This window comes from Vigna angularis, chromosome 9 (genome assembly GCF_016808095.1).
Source record: "Vigna angularis cultivar LongXiaoDou No.4 chromosome 9, ASM1680809v1, whole genome shotgun sequence".
NCBI lineage: Eukaryota > Viridiplantae > Streptophyta > Magnoliopsida > Fabales > Fabaceae > Vigna > Vigna angularis.
The window spans coordinates 18,992,927-19,004,026 of record NC_068978.1 but is presented as its reverse complement, the minus strand read 5'-3'; positions in this window follow the sequence as shown (position 1 = coordinate 19,004,026).

The following is an 11,100-nucleotide window of genomic DNA, read 5'->3' as shown; positions in this document are numbered from 1 at the left end:
CTAAGGCGTTTGACGAGCAGAGAAGATGGTGCCTTGGAGACGATGGGAGGTTCATCGATCTAAGAGTTGAATGGAGTTCCTTGGCGAGGTGGCGGCGAGGTCAGGCAAGGTCGCGGTGAGGGCGTCCTGCAGTGGTGGCGTTGGCGTTGGCGAGCAAAGAAGAGGTGGCGGCGAGGCGTCCTGCAGCGGTGGCGAGCAACCTCCCTTCTTCCCCAAATCTTTTCTTCTTCCCTAAATGGTCATTGTATCAAAACCCATACTTTTTTTTCTCTGTTATTTTGGGAGCGATTTTGTTAAGGTTGGTGTAGTTGATTTTTCTGTGTTATTTTGATATTTGGTTTTGTATGTTCTGAGATTTGGTTCTGTGAAAGGGAAAAAAATTCAATAACCCTTTGTTATTCTGATATTTGGTTCTGTATATCTTCTGAGATTTGGTTCTGTGAAAGGGAAAAAAATTCAATAACCCTTTGCTTGCTTGGACTGTGCAACGAAGAGGGAGAAGTGGATTGTTTTGAAAAAAAAACACGCAATTGCCTCGGTTATCTAAGAACCGAGGCATCATCCAGTCTCTTTTTAACCCGGTTCAGAATCGAAGCATAAAGCCACCCTCTTTTACATCGTCCGAATATGACTCGGTTGCAGAACCGAATCCTATAAACAAAATTAACCGATGCCATTTCCTTATCCTGTACTAGTGATGGTAGCTGATAATTATTTGAAGGTTACTTTGGAAAATGCATCACTAATTTTATGAAAGTAGCATTTACTTGTACATTTAATTAGCTCATTATGGTAATTCTTTTTTAAATCAAATAAAAATTATAGAATAAAAAAATATTTAAAAAAATTAGAATAAAAAAATAGTTTACAAATATTAATTTATTTTTATATTATTTGAAAGATCTAAATAAAAAATAGGATTAAATATAATCCTTTGTCTTCAAATCATTTTCAAAAATTGACTTTTTTTCCTTAATCAAATTTGAGTTAATCAAATTTCAATTTCTTAAAACAAATTTAATTGAGCCCTTACAAAAATTTTAAAGTCTATTGAGTAGTAATAAATTCTTAATTTTGAATACTCAATAGATTATACAAAATTAATAGATCATACAAATAACTTTTCATTTTAATAATATAATACTATTAAAATAGGATATTTCATAATTAATACTAAAAAATACGTAATCTAAAATATATTGTATATTAGTATAGTTATTCAAAAAATAAGATTATAAATAAAAGATAAGATTATAATAATATAGCATATATACTTCTCAAGCTACTCTATTATGGTTCTAATTTAAAACTATTATCTAATATCTTTTAACGACTCAGATAATTGTTATTTAACTCAAGTGAGTTAAAGACAACTAGAGAGCTTTTCGAGGATACTAAGATTGTTTATAGAAATCAGGAGTATGTGACATTCAACTAATATAGGGTAAATTGAGTTATTCGCTAACTATGGATACCATGAATGATGAAGAATACTACAAAATCAAGAGCGGGTGAAACTCAACTAGGCAGTGTATAAGGGGATACCAGGAATGTCTAGGGATACTAGGAGTGGTGAAAATACTCAGTTGTAATCCTCTTGAAAATTATAGTGGAACCCTCTAAGGTTAGAGAAGACTAGACATACCTTAGTTGGAGTGAATTAGTATAAATATATTTGTGCATTTAGTGTTTACTTCTCTCTCAATGCTTCTCTTATAAAACTTGTAGTTGCATTTTCGTTGCAAATATAAAAGCTTTCCATACTAAACAATTATTCGTTAAGAGCAAGTCTTTACAAACACTATAGCGAATAGTATGAATAGCACTTGAAAAGAACTTATTGTTTAAAACCAATCGCAAGGTCGAGCGTTTAACAACTTACTTGAAAAATCTTGTACTCGACGAAAGTGCTATATTAGAAAGTGATATGATCATAAATGGGGCAACAATGAAGAGCTTTCAAAGTGACAACAAGCATAAAAAAAGAGTAGAATAGGTTTCCTTTGGGCGTGTATTTGCCTTTTGATTTCTTTCTCTTAGTTCTTGTGAATAATTGCTTATAAACTCTTCTTTCTCTTTAAGAGCAAGCAATGTGGGACTATCCATGGCTTGATCTTAAAAAGAAGAGAAGAGAAAGTGAGCATTCTAGCGTGTAGGACTTAGTAGCATAACTAGTTTTCATATTTTGAACTATACGAGAACTAGTTGCCTTACAAACCCTTTGGAGTGGAGAGAATTGAGCAATGTGGGACTCAAAAGTCCCTATAAGACCTGCAGCAGCTACTGGACGGACTACACCCTCAAAAGTCCCACATCTCCTAGATCTTGCATCTTAGCTCACTCCAAAGGTTATATAAGAAGGCTTAGGGGTCTCCTTTTTTAACACCTTACCTTGATTCAATGAATTTGAGTTGATTTGCACTTTTGCAATCTTCTTTGAGATAGAATTCTGTCTCTAAAGTCCCAAATTTGGGCAGACCTTATCTTGTTCAAGCAAGTGGTGATCCTCGTCTTGATGCTTATCTTGGAAGCTTGTTCAAGTGGCACATCTTCAATTCCTAAGTTTCCTTTTCTTTAATCTCTTCCATTTTTAATTTCTTTCCCATTCTCTTAAATGTCATTTAGTATATTCTCTCTAGGTATGCACTTCCCCATCATTTAGTAAATGGGAAAGAAATTAAAAATGGAAGAGATTAAAGAAAAGGAAACTTAGGAATTGAAGATGTGCCACTTGAACAAGCTTCCAAGATAAGCATCAAGACGAGGATCACCACTTGCTTGAACAAGATAAGGTCTGCCCAAATTTGGGACTTTAGAGACAGAATTCTATCTCAAAGAAGATTGCAAAAGTGCAAATCAACTCAAATTCATTGAATCAAGGTAAGGTGTTAAAAAAGGAGACCCCTAAGCCTTCTTATATAACCTTTGGAGTGAGCTAAGATGCAAGATCTAGGAGATGTGGGACTTTTGAGGGTGTAGTCCGTCTTGCAGCTGCTGCAGGTCTTATAGGGACTTTTGAGTCCCACATTGCTCAATTCTCTCCACTCCAAAGGGTTTATAAGGCAACTAGTTCTCGTGTAGTTCAAAATATGAAAACTAGCTATGCTACTAACTCCTACACGCCTAGAATGCTCACTTTCTCTTCTCTTCTTTTTAAGATCAAGCAATGGACAGTCCCACATTGCTTGCTCTTAAAGAGAAAGAAGAGTTTATAAGCAATTAATCACAAGAACTAAGAGAAAGAAATCAAAACGCAAATACACGCCCAAAGGAAACCTATTCTACTTTTTTTATGCTTGTTGTCACTTTGAAAGCTCTTCATTGTTGCCCCATTTATGATCATATCATCCCCCCAGGTTGGAGAGGATTCGACCTCGAATCTTGAAAAACCTGCAACAAAGAGAGATTAGTGACTTATTTCGTGTATAAACCAAAGCAACTCCTCCTGGATCAAATGTCAACCTGCAAAAATCATTAAACATTTTGTGAATGAATTTATGTTGACTAATCAATGTATATAAACAAGTAATAGTAAAAGAATGTCTCCTGATATTTTTATTGCATTTAGTGGTGTAAACTAGGAGACCATTTTTAGAGAAAAAATTATTTTTGTCTTGAGTTGAATGGAACCAAAGGGGTAACACTAACTCATGATATGTTTCACAAATGTTTATGGAATAGTTGGAAAGAAGGAAAGAGGGAGGTGAAAAAGTTCTGCAAAATATTTTTGGAACAAAGAAAGAAAACTTAGTAAAAGGAGAAAAGTAGAAGGATTGAAAAACTCCCCTGTCATGGTTTAGATCTATTTGAATGATGGGAGTGGATGGTGCCTTCAGTAACACTTCCTTTTTGACTAAGACTTTGTCCTTCTCCGTTTCTCTCACAAGTTCTTCTTTTTCTTTCGTTTCTCTCTCCTCTCTTTCTTTTCTCTCAGTCTCTTCTTTTACTCTCTCCTCTCTTTCTTTTCTTTCTTCATTTAAACAAGTAAGCATGACCTTCTCTTTGGCATCACTTGATGAGGAAGAAGAGCTATAGGTTGGTAAGTTAAGGAAGAGGTAAACTCATTAGTCATAATTACTTCACCCTCAATGCATGTTGCCTTTTTGGTGGGGCAGGCAGAGGCTATATGACCATGTCCTAAAAATTTAAAACATTTAATGTGACTTGGTCTAGAAGGAGATTTAGGTAGGGAAGAGGAATGGTTAGAAGAAGAATGAGGAAACGATTTGTTAGTGGGCTCTTTAGAAACATCCTTGGTTTTATCCTTTGATGATGAGGATTTGTAGAAAACATCTCTTGAAGATTTGGAAAATTTGTTGTGACAAGCTTCTTTTTTCAAGAGTTTCTTCTCTACTTTCATGGCTTTATGAACCACTACATCTAACGTCTCATCATCATGGAATTCAATTATATCTTGGATGTTTCTATTAAGTCCACTAATAAATCTAACTATTTTTGCATGATCATTTTCTTTAAGGTTAGTATGATGTAGGAGCACTTCGAGCTCACGAGCATACTCCTCCACACTTCGTCTACCTTGAGTAAGTCGTTGGAGCTTAATCAAGAGGTCCCTATGGTAGTATGGAGGTACGAAACGTTGGTACAAAATGTCCCTGCAATGTTCCCATGTACTCGCGGGTGAGGCCATGGTTAAGTATCTCCTATTTAGCCATTGTTTGGCGTATCCCTCTAAAGCTAAACAAGCTAACTTTACACGTAAAGGTCCATTTACACTATACAAATAAAAAATTTGGTCTACTTTAGCTATCCAATCTAGAAAAATAGACGGCTCGGCTTCCCCTTTGAAAGTAGGCAAGTTCAACTTTGGTAGTGTAAGGCCTTGGTCCATAACTTTATCTTCTGGATGCTTCTTTGGCGAAGGAAGGTATACATTTACGGTTCTAGCTTCTTGCTTCTTCTTGTAGAAACCATGATCATGACCATGAGGTTGCTCCCCTTTTGCTTTCGCGTCCTTGTCCTGCCGTTTACTAATGGAGTCAAGTTGATGTTGCATTTGTTGAAAGGCCTTTATCCAGTCAAGTTTGCTAGAGGCACTTTCTTGATGGCTACTTCTAGTGGAAGAAGAATTGCTTGAACCTGCAGACATGGTGTTCTAATGCAAACAGCAGCAACACTTTCAAAACAAAACAAGTTAGAAACAATATTAAAACAACAATAAAGGTCGCACAAACAACAGCCAAGGTTCACTCCAATAGCACCAAAAATTTAGGCTCAAGACTCACGATTTTAGTGAAACAAAGCAAGATCACTCTACTCACATGCACTCTTCTTTCAAAATAGTAATGTCTCACAAGTCCACTTTGAGAGCACCAACTCAAGTCCAAAGCAAATGGAAAGATGTACAATCCACCCTCAATTCAAAGAAGCCAAATGAAGACAGCACATGGTAGAAGCCAAAGAATGAATGAAAACTACAAGACAAATAATGAAAATGGAACCTAAAAAATCAAGAAACTTGGCACAAAAAAGAAAAAGGAGGCAGCAATCTAATGATTTTATGAAGACAAAACAGCAAGAAAAATGGAGGCAAAACAGTGGCACAAATGAACAAGACAGCAAAGAAAATTTGACACAACTAAGAAACAAGTCACACCAAAATTCTATGCATACATGAAGAGTAAGATCTAGCAATGGATGAAACTAATTTGGCAAACTTCAAACCTATATATTCTATAATTTTATGACAAAAGAGGCTGCAAAATTAGCTATCAAACACACCAAAACAGTGGGCAAACTTCTCAGCCAGACTAGCACAAAACAACAACCAAATTTGGTGTTGGTTTGATTTTTATTTTAATCATACAGAATTGATATTACTAGTCTCGGCCAAGGAGGATTTAATTGAGATGTGTATTTGATTAAAGCTAAAATTGGATGTAAGTAATGCCTCTACTAATATAGAACATACAAGCAAAGTCTACACACTTAAATCCTAGGTTGATCAAACTCAATTCAGCATACAAGAACCAAGATGCAACAAGACTCTTAAGAAGTGAAATTTCAAGAATTATTTGCTAGAAAACTCCTAAGGAGGAAACACATATGACTCAAAATCAAAGCTAAGCAAGCAAGAAAGACGCAAATAAGCCAGCCAAGACAAGAATTATAAGCTGGAAAAAACAAACAAAAGGAAATAGGACACCTACTTGTAGAAGACTTCCAATAGCATTGTTGCTGTTTGAAGAAATGACTGCTTGTATAATGCTCTGGACAACTACGGATAATCACCTCCAAGTTGTGATATGAAGTGTTTAATCCTTGCTTAAGAGTATTGGTAGGCCTTAGCACCGTCCACAGATCAAATTCAGCCACCACAAGTACCAAACAACAAGCAAACAATGCAAACAGATTAGAAGTCACACAAAAGTAAGCACTGGACTGATATAGTGGAAAACAAAATTTACTGGGAACAGCACAGAACGAATTTGAACAAAGTAAAAATTGTACATGAAACTAGACATCCAGAAGAAACTTTGAAAAAAATTGCATGGAAAACGGACTAGAAATGAAGCTAAACTAAATCATACAAGTTGACTGTATTTTCACGTAGAGGCTGGGCGAGACAGAAAATGGCTCAGCGAAAATGAACATATCTAAGCTATTCTACTCTAGCATGCAATTCCTAAGAGATCAAAAACCTAGAGAGAATATACTAAATGACATTTAAGAGAACGGGAAAGAAATTAAAAATGGAAGAGATTAAAGAAAAGGAAACTTATGAATTGAAGATGCGCCACTTGAACAAGCTTCCAAGATAAGCATCAAGAGGAGGACCGCCACTTGCTTGAACAAGATAAGGTCTGCCCAAATTTGGGACTTTAGAGACAGAATTCTATCTCAAAGAAGATTGCAAAAGTGCAAATCAACTCAAATTCATTGAATCAAGGTAAGGTGTTCAAAAAGGAGACCCCTAAGCCTTCTTATATAACCTTTGGAGTGAGCTAAGATGCAAGATCTAGGAGATGTGGGACTTTTGAGGGTGTAGTCCTATAGGGACTTTTGAGTTCCACATTGCTCAATTCTCTCCACTCCAAAGGGTTTATAAGGCAACTAGTTCTCATATAGTTCAAAATATGAAAACTAGCTATGCTACTAATTCCTACACGCCTAGAATGCTCACTTTCTCTTCTCTTCTTTTTAAGATCAAGCCATGGATAGTCCCACATTGCTTGCTCTTAAAGAGAAAGAAGAGTTTATAAGCAATTAATCACAAGAACTAAGAGAAAGAAATCAAAAGGCAAATACACGCCCAAAGGAAACCTATTCTACTCTTTTTTATGCTTGTTGTCACTTTGAAAGCTCTTCATTGTTGCCCCATTTATGATCATATCAAAAAGGCTGCAAATTTTTTTTCTATTAACACTGTTAGAATGTGTTTTGATCGTTGAACATAGTTTTCTATGTGCAAATAGAGTATCCTATGTGAGGTAGAGTTTACTAGGAGTACATTTTGAGTTTAGGAGAGTCAATTCAGGTAAGAGAAGCTAGTTTTAAATTTAGTTATTAATAAGGCTTGCTAGATTTGTTTTAAAATGGTATTTATACATGTTTGAAGATTAAATTGATGGTTGAGCGATGAAATTGAGTTTAATTGCATTAATGATAGTTGTAAAGTGTTGCGTAACTTGATTGGATAGAAAATTTTGACTTTTAGTGAGTATGTGACACTTAATTGATTTGGTGGATCGGTGATGACACTTAATTAATTTGGTGGATCGATGATTTTTAGTGAGTATGTGACACTCAATTGATTTGAATAAGAAAAATTGTGTTGTATATTAAGTTTGATATATGACATTGTGAAGTTGGAAATGAATAGGTATTATAGTATTTCTAGTCTCTAATAAGTCACTTTGATCGAATGAAGTATTACACTTGTTAAATTGGTGAAATTGTACTATCCAGGTATGTATTGATTCCAAGTATATCTATCTATTTTAAGGGTTGATTTAGTATGTGAATTGGATGGGTGATTTGGGGTAAATTATTGTTGTGTGATGTAACACCCCAAAATAAAACATCTCACACTAGTCATTTCATAAATAAAGAGTTCATACTGAAAAATACATTATGCTTTCAAACATAACGAAAAACACTCATAATTTTTTTTTATTTCATCTTAAACTATTCTTCATTTCTCTGTTGTCTCTTGCTTCACTTGTATTGGTTCAGACGTTCCCTCATCTGCTCCCGTATAACATATACGTTATACGATCATCGATAAAATAAGATTTTTCGGCACAAACAAACAAGTAAGAGTAAGCTACCATGCATATTCTAAAAGAGGCATAACATTATTATTATACGTAATACATTCACCATAAATTCTTGTAAGATGAAATTATTATACTAGACTATATTTTCCAGATATAATGTTGATGGAAGTCTCGGATGGTCATGCACTTGTGGTGACCTCTACCCCTCTTACAACACAATCTTGGCCAAATGCAATCTATCATATCACCTACAAGGTTAGTCCATTAACATCTATGACCATAAATGAACATAGACTAGGACCTCCTACCACTCTCACCACATAACACATCATTCTCTATTTGAGACTAGATAATTATTAGAGTATTAGGATAACCACCAACAATAGAACCCTCAACATTAACACATACACTAATACCATGTCATGATAGAGTCTCTCCCCGAGACTCATACTATAGTCAAATTTATAATTTCATATCCAACATCATAAAATACATTTATCACATAAATCATACAAAATGAATATATCACAAAATAAATTAACAAAACAATAATAAAATACCACTATAAATGGTCACCGGAGAAGAATCAAATGTTTGACGCATCAAACTCACCATAAACACCAGTACATATGACTAGTCACAACTTACTGGATTAGACCAGGACTGCTCTATGATCAGGGATATACCAACTCCGGTTTTTAAGATTCCTCTATCCTACCATAAAAAATAACCTTAATATAAACATTCTAGGGAAACAAGAAGTTAAAACTGGCATAGCCGATTAGACATCTGCTTATCCTTCTAGAAAGATGCAATAGAAAAAGATAAAAACAATAAAAGTTTTGGGGAAACAAGAAGTTGAATCTGGCATAGTTGGTTAGACAACTTCTCATCCTTCTATAAAGATGCAATAGAAAAAGATAAAAACAATAAAAGTTCTAGGGAAACAAGAAGTTGAATTTGTCATAACCGGTTAGACAACTTTTCATCCTTCCAAAAAGATGCAAAAGAAACAAATAAACGTTCTTGGGAAACAAGAAGTTGAATCTGGTAAAACCGGTTATACAACTTCTCATCCTTCCAGAAAGATGCAAAAGAAACAACTAAACGTTCTAGGAAACAAGAAATTGAATCATAACGTAATCGTAGCAGAACAAAATCAAAATCACGTTTTACAACCATCAATAGACTTGGATCTCATCACAGAAGCATGTTCATATTCAAAATTCAAAATCATACAAAAACAAAAGACTCCATATCCAAGATTTAAGATCAGACAAAAGTAAAAGATTGCATATTCAGGATTCAAGATCATACAAAAACAAAAGACTCAAGATTAGCTCCTCTTACCTCAATTCCAGACTTAATCTCATGCTTAGAAATTGTTCCTCGAAAACTTCTAGAATTTCCCCTTTACAACTAGAATTTCCTCCAACTCTCTCTTCTCTCAAAATTTGTCAATTTTTGGTGCAATTTCAGCCTTACCCCCTGCTTACTATTTAAAGGCTAAGATTTGACACTATTTAGTTTTTTTTAAATAATATTTTATTAAAAATAATATTTGAACTCCCGTTACCGAAAGTTGCTCCCCCTTGACTCCACTTCTAAAAGTAGTTTTGTCCTTTTGCAATAATTTTTTTTTACAAAACCTTCTAAAATAAATTCTCAAAATTTTGAATTTCATCTTATGAAATTACTATAATCCTTTATCCTAAATTTTTAATTTTTCTTATCATAATTTTCTTATTAATTATATTTTCTACCTTTAAAATTAATACTACTAATAAAGAAAAATTGATACTATTTATTAAAATAAATAAATTTTCATGGACTTTACATGTGAATAATGAATTTAATGAAGTAATGTGTTAGAAATATGGTAACTTGGAGTGTGATGATGATTTTTCTTTGAGACCTTTGATGGGTTAAATTGGGGCTTCTTCTTGAGCTAAGAAAAATTTAAATTGTTATCTTATAAGTTGTATATAGTAGAGAATAGTTCAAGAAGAGTCAAATTGATCAATTAAACCTTGTAGGAAAATCACAAAGTTGTGGTGTAGTGTTGGGCATGACTACAACGTAGTTAGGTACCAATTAGACTATGGCTACTGACTTGGCTAGTGTTAGACACCACCTTAGTACCATTGGACATAACCTAGTAAGTGAGTTGACTAAATTGTTCACATTGGGTGGCACCTACTCTACATCCACATAGTCTACATTGAGTTCCACCCTAATTTTCTCATCTCAGTGATCTTGAAAAAAATGAGATTCTCGTTTTGTTAACATTCGGATTGAGCTAAAATTTTGACTACATGTTCTAGACATATGATTTTCTTATTTTGACCATTGGTATATTTGATTAAAACTACGTGGTTAAAAAAATACTTTTCACCTTAGTGTAATTATTGAAAAATGTAAGATCCGAGAAAATAAGGGTTTTAAAAACAAAGTAGTTGAAAGAAAATAGGCGATATAATTTTGTTGGGTTTAGATATTAAACAAAGATATTATTATTATTATTAGTTATTGTATATATTTCAAATGATATATTGAGATATTATTATGTATAATTAGATATTATGGCTAGATAATATATATTATTGATAGACTCAATCAATTAAAATAAGGTTTAATTGCTTCCTTTGTCCCCAGTTTGGTTGAATTGTGTCAAATTCATCCTCATTTTTAAAAAAGTTTCATTGTCGTCCTCACGTGGTATAAAAGTGTCAATTGAATCCAAACATAGAAAAAATTTGTGTCAAAGTAGTCATTTTTCCTATATCTCTGTGTCTTCCTTTCATATGTCACTTCTCTGGAGCTATGAAAAGCCTTAAATTGGATAAGGTAAAATGAATATCTG